Source organism: Sarcophilus harrisii, chromosome 2, assembly GCF_902635505.1.
Source record: "Sarcophilus harrisii chromosome 2, mSarHar1.11, whole genome shotgun sequence".
Taxonomy (NCBI): domain Eukaryota; kingdom Metazoa; phylum Chordata; class Mammalia; order Dasyuromorphia; family Dasyuridae; genus Sarcophilus; species Sarcophilus harrisii.
The window spans coordinates 276,223,712-276,240,257 of NC_045427.1; positions in this window are offsets into that span (position 1 = coordinate 276,223,712).

The following is a 16,546-nucleotide window of genomic DNA, read 5'->3' on the forward strand; positions in this document are numbered from 1 at the left end:
AAATGATCAAAGGATATGAAGAGACAATTCTCAGATGAAGAAATTAAAACTATTTCTAGCCATAAGAAAAGATGCTCCAAGTCATTATTAATTAGAGAAATGCAAATCTGAGATACCACTACACACCTATCAGATTGCCTAGAATGACAAGGAAAGGTAATGTATAAAGTTGGAAGTGTTGTGGGAAAACTGGGACACTGATATATTGTTGGTGAAATTGTGAATACATCCAGCCATTCTGGAGAGCAATTTGTAACTATGCTCAAAAAGTTATCAAACTGTGCATACCCTTTGATCCATCAGTGTTACTACTAGGCTTATATCCCAAAGAGATTTTAAAGAAGGGAAAGGGACCTGTATGTGCAAGAATGTTTGTGGCAGCCCTCTTTCTAGTGGCCAGAAACTGGAAACTGAGTGAATGCCCATCAATTGAAGAATGGATGAATAAATTGTGGCATATGAACATTATGGAATATTATTGTTCTTTAAGAAATGACCAGCAAGATGATTTCAGAAAGGCCTGGAGAGATTTACTTGAAATGATGCTGAGTCCTGCTCATAGCAGGACTAGGCAATCATTATATATCTTTAGAAGCTTACTTGAATAAAATAGAGAAAGAGAAGATCAATGAATTGGGCTTGCAATTTAAAAAGCTAGAAAAAGAACAAATTAAAAAACCCCAATCAAATACTAAACTTGAATTTCTAAAATTAAAAGGAGAAATTGATAAACTTTAAAGGAAAAAATTATTGAATTAATAAATAAAACTAGAAGTTGATTTTATGAAAAAACCAATAAAATAGATAACTCTTTGGTAAATCTCATTAGAAAAAGGAAACAGGAAAATCAAAATTTTAGCCTTAAAAATAAAAAGGGAGAACTTTCCACCAATGAAGAGGAAATTAAAGAAATAATAAGGAGTTACTTTGTTCAACTTTATGCCAATAAATTTGATAACCTAACTACCTCTAAAAATATAGGCTTCCCAGATTAACAGAGGAGGAGGAAATTGCTTAAATAGTCCCATCTTAGAAAAAGAAATAGAATAAGCTAATAATCAACTCCCTAAGAAAAAATCCCCAGGACCATATGGATTTACATGTGAATTCTACCAAACATTTAAAAAACAATTAACTCCAATTCTATATAAACTATTTGAAAAAAATAGGGAATGAAGGAGTCCTACAAAATTCCTTTTATAACAAAGACATGGGACTGACACCTAAATCAGGTAGGTTGAAAACAGAGAAAGAAAATTATACACCAATATATTGATGCTAAACTCTTAAATAAAATAATAGGAAAAAGATTACAGAAAATCATCCCCAGGATAATACAGTATGACTAAGTTGGATTTCTATCAGGAATGCAGGGCTGGTTCAATATTAGGAAACCTATTAGCATAATTGAGTATATCAATAACCAAATTATCAAAAACCATAAGATCATCTCAACTGATGCAGAAAAAGCATTTGATAAAATCCAGCATCCATTCCTATTAAAAACACTTGAGAGTATAGGAATAAATAGACTTTTCCTTAAAAAATCAGTAGCATCTATTTAAAACCATCAGTAAGCATCATATGTCATGGGGATAAACTGGAATTATTTCCAATAAGATCAGGAGTGAAACAAGGTAGCCCACTATCACCATTACTATTCAATATTGTATTAGAAATCCTAGTTTCAGCATTAAGAGTTGACAAAGAGATGAAAGGAATTAGAGTAGGTAATGAGGAAACCAAACTATGACTTTTTGCAGATGATATGATGGTATACTTAGAGAACCCCAGAGATTCTACTAAAAAGCTATTAGAAATAATCCACACTTTTATCAAAGTTGCAGGATGCAAAATAAACCCACATAATTCATAAGCATTCTTATTTATCGCTAACCAAATCCAACAGTTAGAGTTACAAAGAGAAATTCCGTTTAAAGTAATTGCTGATACTATAAAATATTTGGGAATCTATCTGCCAAGAGAAAGTCAGGAATCATATGACCAAAACGACAAAATACTTTCCAGACAAATAAAATCAGATCTAACCAACAGGAAAAAATATTAAATGCTCTTGGATAGGTTGAGCAAATATAATAAAGGTGACATTAGTCCCTAAACTACTCTATTTATGTAGTGTTATACCAATCAGATGCCCAAAAACTATTTTAATGACCTACAAAAAAAAAGCAACAAAATGCATCTGGAAGAACAAAATGTCAAGTCATTCAAGGGAACTAATGAAAAAAAAAGTCACATAAAGGTGGCCTAGTTGTACCAGATCTAAAACTATATTATAAAGCAGCAGTTACCAAAACCATTTGGCTAAGATATAGACTAGTTGATCAGTAGAATAGATAAGATTCAAAGAACAAAATAGTCAATAACTCTAACAACCTAATGTTTGACAAACTCAAAGACCCCAGCTTTTGGGATAAGAATTCATTGTTTGACAAAAACTGCTGGGAAAATTGGAAATTATTATGGCAAAATTTAGCCTTTGACCCACACTTAACACCATACACAAAGATAAGATCAAGATGGGTTCCTGATCTAGGCATAAAGAATGAGATTACAAAAAAATGAGAAGAACATAGGATAATTTATCTCTCAGAACTGTGAAAAAGGAAGGAATTTATGGCCAAAGAATAACTAGAGATCATTATTGATCACAAAATAAAAAATTTTGATTATATCAAATTAAAAAGCCTTTGTACAAACAAAACTAATGCAGAAAAGATTAGAAGGGAAACAAACTGGGAAAACATTTTTACAGTCAAAGGTTCTGATAAAGGCCTTGTTTCCAAAATATATAGAGAATTGACTCTAATTTATAAGAAATCAAGCCTCTCTCTAATTGGTAAATGATCAAAGGATATGAACAGACAATTTTCAGATGAAGAAATTGAAACTATTTCTAGCCATATGAAAAGATTTTCCAAGTCATTATTAATCAGAGAAATGCAAATTAAATAGCTCTTAGATACCACAGCACACCTGTCAGACTGGCCAGGATGACAGGAAAAGATAATGCACAATGTTGGAGGCGATGTGGGAAAACCAGGACACTGATACATTGTTGGTGGAATTATGAATACATCCAACCATTCTGGAGAACTATTTGGAATTACGCTCAAAAAGTTATCAAACAATGCATACCCTTTTATCTGGCTGTATTATTATTGGGCTTATACCCCCAAAGAGATCTTGGAAAAGGGAAAAGGACTTGGATGTGCCAAAATGTTTGTGGCAGCTCTCTTCATATTGGCTAGAAACTGGAAACTGAGTAGATGCCCACCAATTGGAGAATGGCTGAATAAATTGTGGTATATGAATGTTATGGAATATTATTGTTCTGTAAGAAATGACCAGCAGGATGATTTCTGAAACGCCTGGAGAGACTGACATGAGCTGGTGCTGAGTGAAATGAGCAGGACCAAGAGATCATTATATACTTCAACAACAATACTATATGATGATCAATTCTGATGGATATGGCCATCTTCAACAATGAGATGAACCAAATAAGTTCCAATAGAGCAGTAATGAATTGAACTAGCTACACCCAGTGAAAGAACTCTGGGAGATGACTATGAACCACTACATAGAATTCCCATACCCTCTATTTTTGTCCACCAGCATTTTTTATTTCCTTCACAAGCTAATTGTTTAATATTTCAAAGTCCGATTCTTTTTATACAGCCAAATAGCTGTTTGGACATGTATACCTATATTGTATTTAATTTATACTTTAACATATTTAACATGTATTGGTCAACCTGCCATCTGGGGGAAGGGATGGGGGAAAAAGGGGAAAAGTTGGTACAAAAGGTTTTGCAATGGTCAATGCTGAAAAATTACCCATGAATATATCTTGTAAATAAAAAGCTATAATAATAATAATAACAAAGAATGAGATGAACCAAGCTAGTTCCATTTTTTCAATAATGAATAGAGCCAGCTACACTCAATGAAAGAACTCTGGGAATTGAGTGTGAACTATTACAAAGTATTTCCAATCTCTCTGTTTATGTCTGCTTGCATTTTGTTATTTTCTTCACAAGTTAATTGTACATTATTTTAAAGGTCAGTGCTTTGTGTGCAGCAAAGTAACTATATGTATATGTATACAAATATTTTAGTTAATTTATACTTTAACATATTTAACATGTATTGGTCTACCTGACAACTGGGGGAGGCAAGGGGGAAGGGGGGCAAAACTGGAATAAAAGGTTTTGCAATTGTCAGTGTATTATTCTTATGAATAAAAACCTATAATAAACAACTATCCCTACTTAAAAGGAGCTTTTGTATGCATTTATATAGATATAGATATAAATACATATATATACATACATACAAATAACTACAAAGTAAAAATTAGAAGTATGCACTAGAAATTGAGTGTATCAGGAAAGACTTCAGATAGAACAAGGATTATTGTTGTTCAATCATTTTTCAGTTATGTCTGATTTCCATAATCCCATTTGGAGTTTACTTGGTAAAGATACTGGATCAGTTTGCCATTTTCTTCTTAAGTTCATTATTAGATGAGGAACTATATCAAACAAAGGAGAGTCATGTGACTTAACCAAGGTTATACAGTTGATAAGTGTCTCAGTCCATATTTGAACTCAATAAAGTGAATCATGCTGACTTCAGACTCAGCGCTCTATCCACTGGTTCATCTAGTTGCCTGGTAACATAAGGATATTTAATTTTTGTTTATGTGTCGGACCCCTTGGTAGTCTGATAAGCCTATGCATCCCTTCTGTAAATAATGGTTTTAAATTCAAAAAATACACTACATAGGATTACAAAGGAAATCAAAGTTAATGGAAATTAAAGTATTTTATACATGAATGTAAATATATATATATATATATATATATATATATATAATTTCATCCAAGTCCATATGGCCTTTGAAATCTCTCCACATAACTCTTGAGAGTGTTCCATTGACCCCAAATTAAGAATCTTTAGTGTAGAATGTGGTGCCTGAGTTACATCTTGAAAGATGAAAGTGATTCAATGCAATCAAGAGAGGAGATAATATATTTTTGATATGAAACATGAATAATATAAAAGCAGAGTCCATATTGTGGGATGTGAGGAACAGTTAAAAGGCCACTTTTTGCTGGATCACAGTTTGGGGAAGAGAATAATACAAAATGAATTGCTCTGGGAGGATTGCATGGGGCAAGACTTCAAAGGACTTTACATTCAAGCAGAGAAAATTCTATTTAACCAAGAGACACAGAAAAATAATCAGAGTTTACTGAGCAATATTAACACAGTAGGACCTTTTTAAACTGAATAAAGGCACACCCAAGACTAAAAGTAAAGAAAAAATATAAATTGCTTCAGGATATAGAAAACAAACACAGAGAGGAAGAATCAGACATGATGAGTAGGAAACTCACTCACTAAAACATAGGAGTTTCTTCTCTTTCCTTATGCTATCTGATCCTTTTTGCTAGTTACTAACTTTCTTACCTAGTTCAAAAACTTACCTTACTGCATTGCAGGATCTTTTTGAAGACCAAATTTTTGCACCAAGTACTCACTGTAAAGAAATATTATCACTGGATATATTGCAATATCTGTTACCAAGAGAATGATCTTTTGTGATTACCCCCTCTTCATTCTTGTCTTCTGTGTCTTACCTTCCCAATAACACAAACTGAGATTTCTGTCTGTCAGACTAACTACCAAGAAACACATTAAACTCAACAAAACAACCAGGAAGGCAACAGTAAAAAGTTGACTCAGAAGATCATGTTCACAGTTTTATATAAAGATGCCACTTTTTTATAGACCATTAGAAACAATAATCACCTTCTCCCTGAAGAGAACAGTTTCCTGCTTTGATGCATGTCTTAAATAAGTAAATGGGCTCTTATCCATTATTTTGACTTTATCCTTTATTTTTTGACATGATATTCAGCTTTTTGTCCTACTATCATCCTTTGCCAAGAAACTTCCATTAGTGTCACTCAATACTTTAAATTAGAATAGTTTGCATTAATTTTTCACCTGGTACCTAACCACCTCTTCTTTTATCCCTGTGGTGTCATTAACATTTTTTTTGCCCCAAAATGGTGACAGAGTACAGGTTGTCATAGCAGTTTTCACTTTTACCTAGTAATTTTTTATGACATCACTGAGATTTATTTTAGTTCAACTAATAATGTTAAGTAGTTCAACAAATATGTATTTATTTGTTAATTAATTAATTTAATATTTTCCCAGTTACATTCAAAATTATTTTTAACACTTGTTTTTAAGATTCTTGAATTCCAGGTTCTCTCTCTTATCTTCACCTACAAACAACAAACTACATGTGAAACCATGCAAAATGTCTCCATAAAATTCAAGTTGTGAAAGAAATCATAGATCTCCCATTTTAATGAAAATAAAAGTTGTAAGAAAAATTAAGTTAAAAATAAAGAGAAAGATAGAGACAGTAATAGAGAATCCTTTGATCTATATACAGACTTGTTACTAAGAGTACCAAAGTAACTTACAGCTGGTCATCCAGGAAAATTGCTATTACTTTGTTCATGGAGGGCTTTCCAGGACGTTTTTTCCTGAGAGCATCCTGCTCATTATTTTTCCAGAAAATAATATTCTATAAGAGAAAGTTAGTTCGAAAATAGTTTTAAAATTACTATTGCTAACTGTATTTCCCCTCATTTATTCCCTCTTCTTTCTCCTTGTCCCACCTCAAAAATGTTTTGCTACTGACCACTCATTCCCCCAATATGTCCTCTCATTTCTCACCCTTTCATCCCTTTCCCAAAACTTATTCTCCTTCTATTTTCCTGTAGATAGATCTCGATGCCCCTATTGAAATGTTGGGCCAGGTTGGGGCTGGGTCCAGAGTCATTGCCAGAATGATCTGTCTTGGGATTCTCACCCTGATGTCACAGACATTTTCTGCTGAGCTTCTAAATTACCTTTGGCTGGAAAATGTTCTACTTCATCTTTTTGGGTGTTGTAATGCTCTAAAATTTGTTTAGAGTCGTTATTTAAAGGAATTTGAAGCAGTTTGGGGAACAGATTGAGCAAGTTTGTACCTTTATTCTGCCATCTTGGCTCCATCCTAAGTACTTATTTCATACACACAAACAGGGGAAGTTCCTAGAATGGGAGAGCTATGAAAAAGAGACAAGTGAGTATTTGATTCCAAAAAAAAAAGCTTCAATCTTACTGTCTAGAAACCTACAATAATCAAAGAAAATATGTGATAAATAAGTTTTGTAAGAAAGTACAAAAAATAGTAAGATGTTCACTTCTAGCTAGGGTGTTATAGAAAGAGTTTTATGAAAAAAGTTGGGTGGCATAATATAAAGACCATTGGACTCCCATCTAAGAAGATACAAATTCAAATCTTGTTTCAGATATTTACTAGCTGTGAGACCCTGGTCATGGGTCTAACCTCTGTTAGTATCAGTTTCTTTATTTGTAGAGATAATGATAGCTTCTATCACATGGAATTATTATGAGGATCAGATGAGATAATGTATGTAATGTGCCTTTTTTAAATCTTAAAGCTGATATAAATACTATATATGATGGTAATGATGATGATGATGTTGTGGTTGTGGGTGGTGATGACAATACTTGTATTAAACTGTGAAAGTAGAACAGGTAGTTCTTTCACCAACACAACTAGACAAAAGTGATATGTGAGGAAGAGGCACTTTATGTGAAGGAAAGTATATGAATAAATTACAAAAACTGGAACTAAAGTGTGGAATAAAAAAGCAGTAGGAGATAAAGTTGTAAAGATTCCTTGAAGTCAGATCTTAAAGAACAGATAATGCTTAAAGTTTGAATTTCCTGCCTAGGAGTTCAGATTTTATTATTTAGATAATGGGGAGATATTAAACGTTTCTGAACAAAACAATGACATGACCAGTGTTGTTATTTAGAAACATTACAGAATTATAGAATCTGTATTCCAGCAAGAATAATCAGAACTCATTCTGAAAATAATGCAAAGGTACAATGCTGGCAAGAATCGATGGGTCTGTGACTAGAGTATTAGCAAGGAGAAAAGAGACATAAATGTGAAAGAGATTGATACAGTAGAGTGAACAAAGCTTGACAACTGCTTGAATGTGGAAAATGAGGGAGAATCATGGAAAGCTCTGTAGATTTAAGAAGAATGGTATCTAGATGTAGCTCTTTTTGTTCTCTTTCTTAGACACTGTTATTCATATTCTGGTAATATTTGTTATTTTTTTTTAAAAATTACCAATAGTTATTTAAATGACCAAGTGAATAAAAGAATGAAAAGACTATGCAGTGTCCAGCCCTCTATCTTCTCCAAGGCTGCCATTCAATAGCTTCCAGTAGGAAGCTTAACACTTCACACACACACACACACACACACATTTATTCACTAGTAAGTTTTTCTGTGATGTTACCTTATCCGTTTATGGAGCTCTGATTTAATCTCCAGCTCTAAGTTTGAAGCAAAGGTTGCATTCCCTCCCCCCTTTTTTAAAAATAATCTACATAGAATTAAAATGGCTCTGATACAAATTAAATGTGAGCAAATCAAATCATCCCTCAATGCAAGACTTAACCATTCATCCTAGAAGAAATATGAATGGTTTATGATATATACTTAAAACTCTTAAAGAGGATCTAATGGGAATATTCATAAAGGGAGATGCAATCAATTCCAAAAGCTCACTTACCTGTAACTTCAGTTTAACACATGTCCTAGTATAGCATTGTATGAAAGAAACTCATGAATAAGAAGGTGCTTGAAAAAAATTTGTTAAATGGTACAATCTGCTTTCATGTTGAGATATTCATTGCTGACAGGTTGACTGTTATTATAAATAACAATAAATGCCTTCCTCATGTCTCTTTTTTAACACCACCTTAAACTTGTTTTGTACAAATATAGTAAAAATAGATTTAAACCAAAGAGAAATTTTTATCTCAAGTTTTAGTCATTGACAGGTAGGGGAATGTGGGGAAATAGAAACAAACAAAAGTAAAAAAAATATTTTGTACCCTTTATTAACTTCAAAAATAAGTTGATTTCCAAAGAAAAATTGTTTTTCCCCCTTGATTATGAAAGAGTAAGGATTACCAAACACTATGATCTTAGAATCACATTCCACTGAGACTTTTAATTTCCCTGTTTGAATAATTCTGTGCTTTGAAAAAGTAACATCATATCAGTTATGTTATGTCTACATAATTCTACATAATGTAATACATAATCTACAAAAAAAAAACAATACGTCTACACAAATTCAATCTTAGACAATTTTAATGAGAAATAGTATCCACTTACTACATTACGGAATTGTGAGTACAACAAGGAATATTTGTACACATATTTCTATGAGATCCTAGTCTCCTTCCCATCTATGCGGGGTCATGTCCTATTACTATAAATAACAAGAGATAACTTGGTTTCTAGTTATGGTTCTCTCATTGTGTGACGCAAATTATTTAATGCCCCCAAATCTCAGTTTCCTTTTCTGTAAAATGAAAGTGTTAAACTACAGTCTTTCTCATTCTTGCCAGATCTCAAATCATATCATTTTACATCCCTTTGTTACTGTGTTACTGCTGAAATTCTGATGTTTTACCCAGAAGAATCACATTAACACAAATCCTATCAGTCAAATGATGTTGGTTATCACATGGGCAATAATTTGACAGTCAAATGCATACACCTCATCTACTCTCAATTCACTTTTATGTTTCTATATAATAAGGTTTTAAGGCCGATTTGATAACTAGAGGAATAGATACAGACATGGAAATACCAGCAGATTATATCTCCACTTGCAGCAAGAGTGAATTATATTTGTGCTCTGTTGTTCAGTTTTTATAAAAAGAAAAAAAAATTGCTTGTTCTGCTTCTGGAAAAACTTGCCAACAAAATGTTGTTAGACATTCTATTCTGCACCACCACTGCAGTTTAGCTGTTTTGGACCTTTTTTAACTTCTTAAATTACTAGTTCATAGAATATATCATATGATTCCCTGAATTGGGAGAACTTTGTAGTGCTGTTTATTAGGCAATGTAGTCTGATAGCAAGAGTACTCTGAGCTGCTTGTCAAATGATCTGGAGTATGATTTCATTTCTACTGCTAACAAAGAGAGGCAGGACCATGTCAACCCTAACTTCTACTCAAAAATATTGTGTACTAACCCACTGCTTTTGGGACACATTTGCCTGGAACTTGAAGGCTTCCATAATTTGTTTCCCTTATCCATTATCCATATTATTTCCTATTTTTCCCTTTGATTCACCCTGTCCCTGCCACACTGCACTGTTAGTGCAAGGAATCCCCCTGTTCATGATATTCTACTTTTTGCCACCATACCTGTGCACACATGGTTCCCCATTATTAGAATGCATTATCTCTTCACCTGTATTGAAGGCAATTAATTAGCATAATGGATAAGTGCCAGACTGGGAGTCAGATTTCTAAAAGTCTAAAATATAAATTCTAAAATTCTAAAAAATAAAATTGATTACTATTACCAAAATATAACTTATATAACCCTTTCAAAAGAAGGCCTTTTTCAATGCTCTTAGTTATTATAACTCTTTCTCCTCCCTTCATATATGTGTGATATATATGATATAGATTCACATGCATATATGCATGTGTATAAGTATTTTTGTGTATATGTATTTTATGTATGTGTATACACACACAAGTTCAAATATGTTCTCAGACACTTAATAGTTTTATGACACTGATCAAATCACTTAGCTAGTTTACTTCAGACCTTCATCTACAAAATGAATTGGAAAACCACTTTAATATCTTTGCCAAGAAAATCCCAAATGCCATCATAAAGAGTCAATTACAACTAAAACAATTAAACAACAACAAAATGTATGTGTGTGTGTGTATAAATATATATATATATATATACAGATATGCACACAAACACATATGTATATATACATATATTTCTAATAATAAACATATATATGTGTGTGTATGTGTATATATATGAGGGGGTATGTATGTGCCTTAAGAGCAGATACTGTTTCATTTTTGTCTTTGTATTATCCATATACAATGTGGTATTATGGTAGGAGATTCAAACCTTTTTGTGAATTGAATTTAATAATGCCTTTTTGGTGCCACTGTTTGCCTCTCTTGTATCAAAGAGGGAATGTTCCATTTCTAACCTCAGAGGTATGTTGTAAAGATAAATAAGATTATAGATGTGAAGACTTCAAATGAAAGGCACCCTATCATTAATAAAATACTACTGCACTGATATGGGGAGCAAAAGGAGGAGGTAATCATGGTCCATTCCCCCCATCACTGTTTTCTCTCTGTTATTCATTTCTGCGCATCAGCTTATGAGCTTGAAGATATAAAAGAAAATATGTGCTATCCTTGTTTGTCCTTTGCTTTCAGGGAGACAAACTGTTTCTCTCAATTGCAGTAATACATCTTGTAAAGAAGTGTGTACGTGTGTATGGAAGGAAAGGGGGTGGGGTGGGGGTGGGGACCTTATACCAAAGCTGTTTTTGAAATTGTTTAGTAGGAGTGTAATGGCTTGAAATGCATCACTAGTGTTGTTATCTTGTGAATCTTATACCCCTGAGAGAAAGTGCTGATCAACTTCAGACGCTGCCAGCTGGAAGCCATGTCATTTATAGCACTTAGGCAGCTGTGGTGTTGGGAAAAAGAGTTCTTGATCTGGTTTCAGAGGGTTGGGATTTGAATCATGAGTATTCCATCAATGGCTGTGTGACCTTGAGGTAAGTCATTTAATGTCCTTTTCTAGATAATAAAGAGCAAGTAAGAGCTATAGTGAGTAAGAGAACTGGGTCTGGAGTCAGGCAGACCTGAGTTCAAAACCCACCTCAGGCACTTACTAGCTGTGTGACCACTGTTCACCTCAGTTTCCTCATAAGTGAAATGTAAATAACAGCACTTACCACCCAGGGTTGTTGTGAGGATCAAATGAGATAGTAATTGTAAAGTGCTTAGCACAGTATGTGGTGCATAGTAAGCACTATGTAAATATTATTTATCATGAACTAAACCCATCATTTAATGAACTGCAATGACCCAGCTGCCAATGTGATTATAAAGATTAGCATGGTGAGAGAGAGAGGCAATGCATGGTATTAGAAGGAATGCTGAACCTGGAGTTAAAAAAAAAAAAAAAAAAAAAAAAAAACAGTTTCAAATCCTGCCTCTGATACTGATTAGTTGTATAACTCTGAGTCTTTTCTCCTTTGTAAAAGAAAAGAGATTAGCCTTTATCCTTTAAGGTGGCTTCCAATTGGAAACCTAGGGTCTTATATTTGCAGTGTTTTTTGACCTATAAAATATTATAGTCTCAAAATACTGTGTAACTAACAGTTATTGTTGTTGTTATTATTATTAACTAATGTTCTTTTTGTTTTGTTTTATTTTATTATTTTAAAAGGTTTTTATTTTTCCAAATAAATGTAAATATAATTTTCAACATACCCCTTTGCAAAACCTTGTGTTTTAAATTTCTCTCCCTCCCCTTCCCATAGACAGCAAGCAATTCGATATAGGTTAAACATCAATTTTTTCTAAACATACTTCCATATTTGTCATTCTGTACAAGATAAATCAGTTCAAAACAGAAAAAGCAGAAAGAAGAAAGACAAAACAGGCAATCAAACAACAACAAAAAAAAAAAGTTAAAAAAATTATGTTTTGAGACACATTCAGTCTTCATGGTTCTCTTTCTAAATGCAGACAGGTCTTTTTATCACATTTCTATTGGAATTGTCTTGAGCAACCTCACTAATTAACTAAAGTTTTAAATCAGGAGATAGAGTTAATGGGGAATTTTTATTTCATAAAGAAACTTCGTCCAAAAAATATCCTAAATCATTTTATTGTTTTGGCATTGTTTAACACAGTGCCTATAACATACATGGTAGTGGCTTCATAAATGTTTATTGCTTAGTTAATAGGATTCTTAGGCATCTTTCAGATATAACCACACCTGTAAAGGAGAAGACAACATTAACCATCAATCTTAGACCTCATGGATTTCAGAAGCAGAACTTCAAATGGGGGTGCTATTTAGAACCACAAATCCCAAGGACTAATCCTTTATTTCAATAATATTGTAGGGTATATATTACATGTGCAGATGTGGAAACTGAGGTTCCCGAAGGTCAAGTCAAATTTGACTATGTTCACATGACTATTGTCAGAGGGAGAATTTGTACACCCCACCTTCCTGACTCCAAGGCAGATATAGCCACACTGCCTATAACAGATGTGATTTACTATAACCAGATATTACCTATAGTAATTGTACCAAAAGCTGAAACAAAATAATGCTAATGAAAGTGTGGGCCTCTTGCTACAGAGGAGAGCGATAGATGACATTGGAGTAATTAAATCATCTCTTTTCTATCATACAATTTGATCAGTACTTTATGCTTTCTGACTGGCTCTTTCTGCCTCATACTCTTTTCCACAGTAAATTACATAAAGCATAAAACAAACTCCTTTTTATTCCCAAAAGGCTGACATTTTAGAATCACTGTTTAGAGTTTTAGAAGTTCTATTTAGAACCAAGCCAGTTACTTAAATATATTTACTTTCCCATTTTTGTCTCAACTTTCAAAAAATCAGAAAGTACTGCTGTTATATTAAGATAACAGATTTAAAGTACCATTATTTTATATATATTTTTTATTTTTATGTGAAGAACTAAACTTCAGTATTGATGTACTCTGTAAGCTAATTATGAATAAATTATAGTCCATAAATTGTGGCCAGTTCCCAAATTCCAAGAGCATAATAAATAGTTCATGCTTTTCCTGTAGAATTCCTTTACCGTTACCAGCCTGAGGATCCCCTAAATCCTAAACTAGTTTAGTGTTTCATTCTGTCTATCTGTCCCAAATTGGATTCATAGTCATGAATTGGGCACCCAAAGGGCAACTATTGATTCAAGATTCTAAAAGAATTTTCTATGACTATCCACTCTCACCCCTAGAGCTCATAAGCCTCTCTCTGTATGCTTCCCTTTAAAAACCAGTCAGTAGATATAATTAGGTCATAGTAAAAACTTTTGTGGATCTTTTTTTCCACCAATCCCAGTTGTCAAGGCTTAGTTTCATTTTAGTCCATAGGCTTATTCTTTTGTACTTCCAGGGATCAAACTCCTTAAATGTGTTTTATTCCAGGAATGACTATCACAATGTATCTATCTATTTGTAATGGTGGAATAAAACCCATCTCAAGATGTTTTATCCTGGATACTTTACTTAGGTGGATATATTTCCATCAATCATTGAGAAACCTTAGTCATAGAGAAGAAATGAGTTGTATTCACATGGGAGAATGTCAATGGAATTATCTATAAATTATTGAATTAAGAACATATTGTTTAAGAAATTACAGTGAATATGGTATCATTAGTTAGATAACCTGAGAAGAAACCACTTGTTGGTATGGGGAAGATGCATCTCCTCTGTTTCCTTCCTCCTACTACCATACAAACATAATACAAACTAACCAGAGAAGAGCCTTGTGAGTTCCAAAAGTCTAGTTGCTTTTCAAATTTTCCTATCATTTCCTATCATTCCTATCATTCTTCTAAAATTATTCCCAAATTTGCTGGTGGCAGAGACAGTTTCAGAAGTCAAGGAAAGATAGCGAAAGAGTCAACATAGTTAATATTTTTGAGCACCCTGTGGATGGAAAACAACAGAATCTTTATGTTACAGTGCTCTCTTTATTCATACAGTGCTTTCCAAATGTAAGTCTACTTTCACCTAGATTCAATATATACTTTTCATAAAATAGGTCACAAAATTTTGTGGGAAAGATATTTTATCCCAAATGTTATTATTATACCACATTAAATAAATAGCCTGTTTCTCAAAGCTTCTTAAAGCTTGCTGACTAGCACTATGGTGAAAGGTACGTTGGTGGTGATTCTAATGGATGACAGAAAACAATTATGACTATCCTAAACCTTAGAAATAATCCAACTATCTAAAAGGGAAAATGTAGCCAAATTCTGGCAATCTGACTTGCCACTGAAAGAGGAATAAGGATACGCAGGAGCTACAACTTTGTTGGAAGTCTATATCTTTATTCCATCTATAACCTTAAACTCCCAACCTGACATTCTAAAATAAATAATCTTCAGAGGAGAATTCTTTGCATAACTTAGAAGCTCAGTCTTTTAATGGCTCTCAGAGACTTGACCAGTTTTCTTCTCTGTCAAGTAGGTTGCCCCTTCTGACTTAATTAGAGAAAAGAGTTTATAAAACACACATACAGTTACACACACACACACACACACACACACACACATACACACACACAGAGTTTATCATAACAGTAATATTCCATTACAATCATATACCAGAGCTTTTTAGCCACTCCCCAGCTGATGGCAATCCCTTTGATTTCCGATTCTTAGCCACCACAAAAAAGAGATGATATAAATATTTTTGAATAAATAAAGAGTCTTTTCCTTTTTTTTTTCATTATCTTTGGTATATAGAGCTAGCAGGGTAATTGCTAAATCAAAGGATATGCACAGTTTTACAACCTGTTGGGCATAGTTTCAAATTGCTCTCCAGAATGGTTGGGATCAGTTCTCACCGACAATGCTTTAGTGTCTCAGTTGTCCCACATATATCTATACATACATACACATACATATATACATATATGCATATATATACATATATGATTCTAATGCCTAGTTAATAGATCAAATCTCATTTGGAAGTGATTCTGAGACAATTAAGTAGAGGAAAGGGCATGGAGAATACTAAACACACACACACATATACACAATCTAAATTGTCAGTATATTTATTTCTAAATAAATCTAAATTTATTTTTAAATGTTACGGAATTTTATTTTGTTCTGTTTTTTGAAAAGTCCATAAATTCACAAGAAAAATAAGACATGTCTCAATAGAATTTATCCAATTCCAAGAGAATCCCTATGTTTAGGATCTTTGACCATGTTGGCTAGCCTGCCTGTAAAAGCCACACAGTATGAGAAAAGATAGATCATCTTCTGAATTATTGGAGGAGTATCAACATCTATGAAATCATAGGTGGAGTATCTAAGTACCTACTTTAATATTAATAGCTAAATGTTAGAGAATACTTTAACATTTGCATACCACTTTACCAGTGAGTGTTATCCATTTGATACTCACAAAGACACTGTTAGATAAGTGATAGCATGTTTTATGGATAAGAAGAATAAGGCCAAAAGTGGTTAAATCATTTGTCCAGGGTTACAGAGCCAATTCTCATTCAAGGAAGGCTTTGAATTGAGCTCTTTGTGACTTAAAAGTTTTTCAAAGCTTTGCAGTTACCTTTGTGCTATGTACTCCTGCCCCAATGACTTTCCACCCAAGTCTTTGTAATGAATCAATACAATAAAAACCATTAGCCATCTCTAGTTGCCTCCTTTGATGCACATTTTTGAACTTGTCTTTCTCCCCATTTTTAAACATTTTTATTAAAGTTTTGAATTCCAAATTCTATT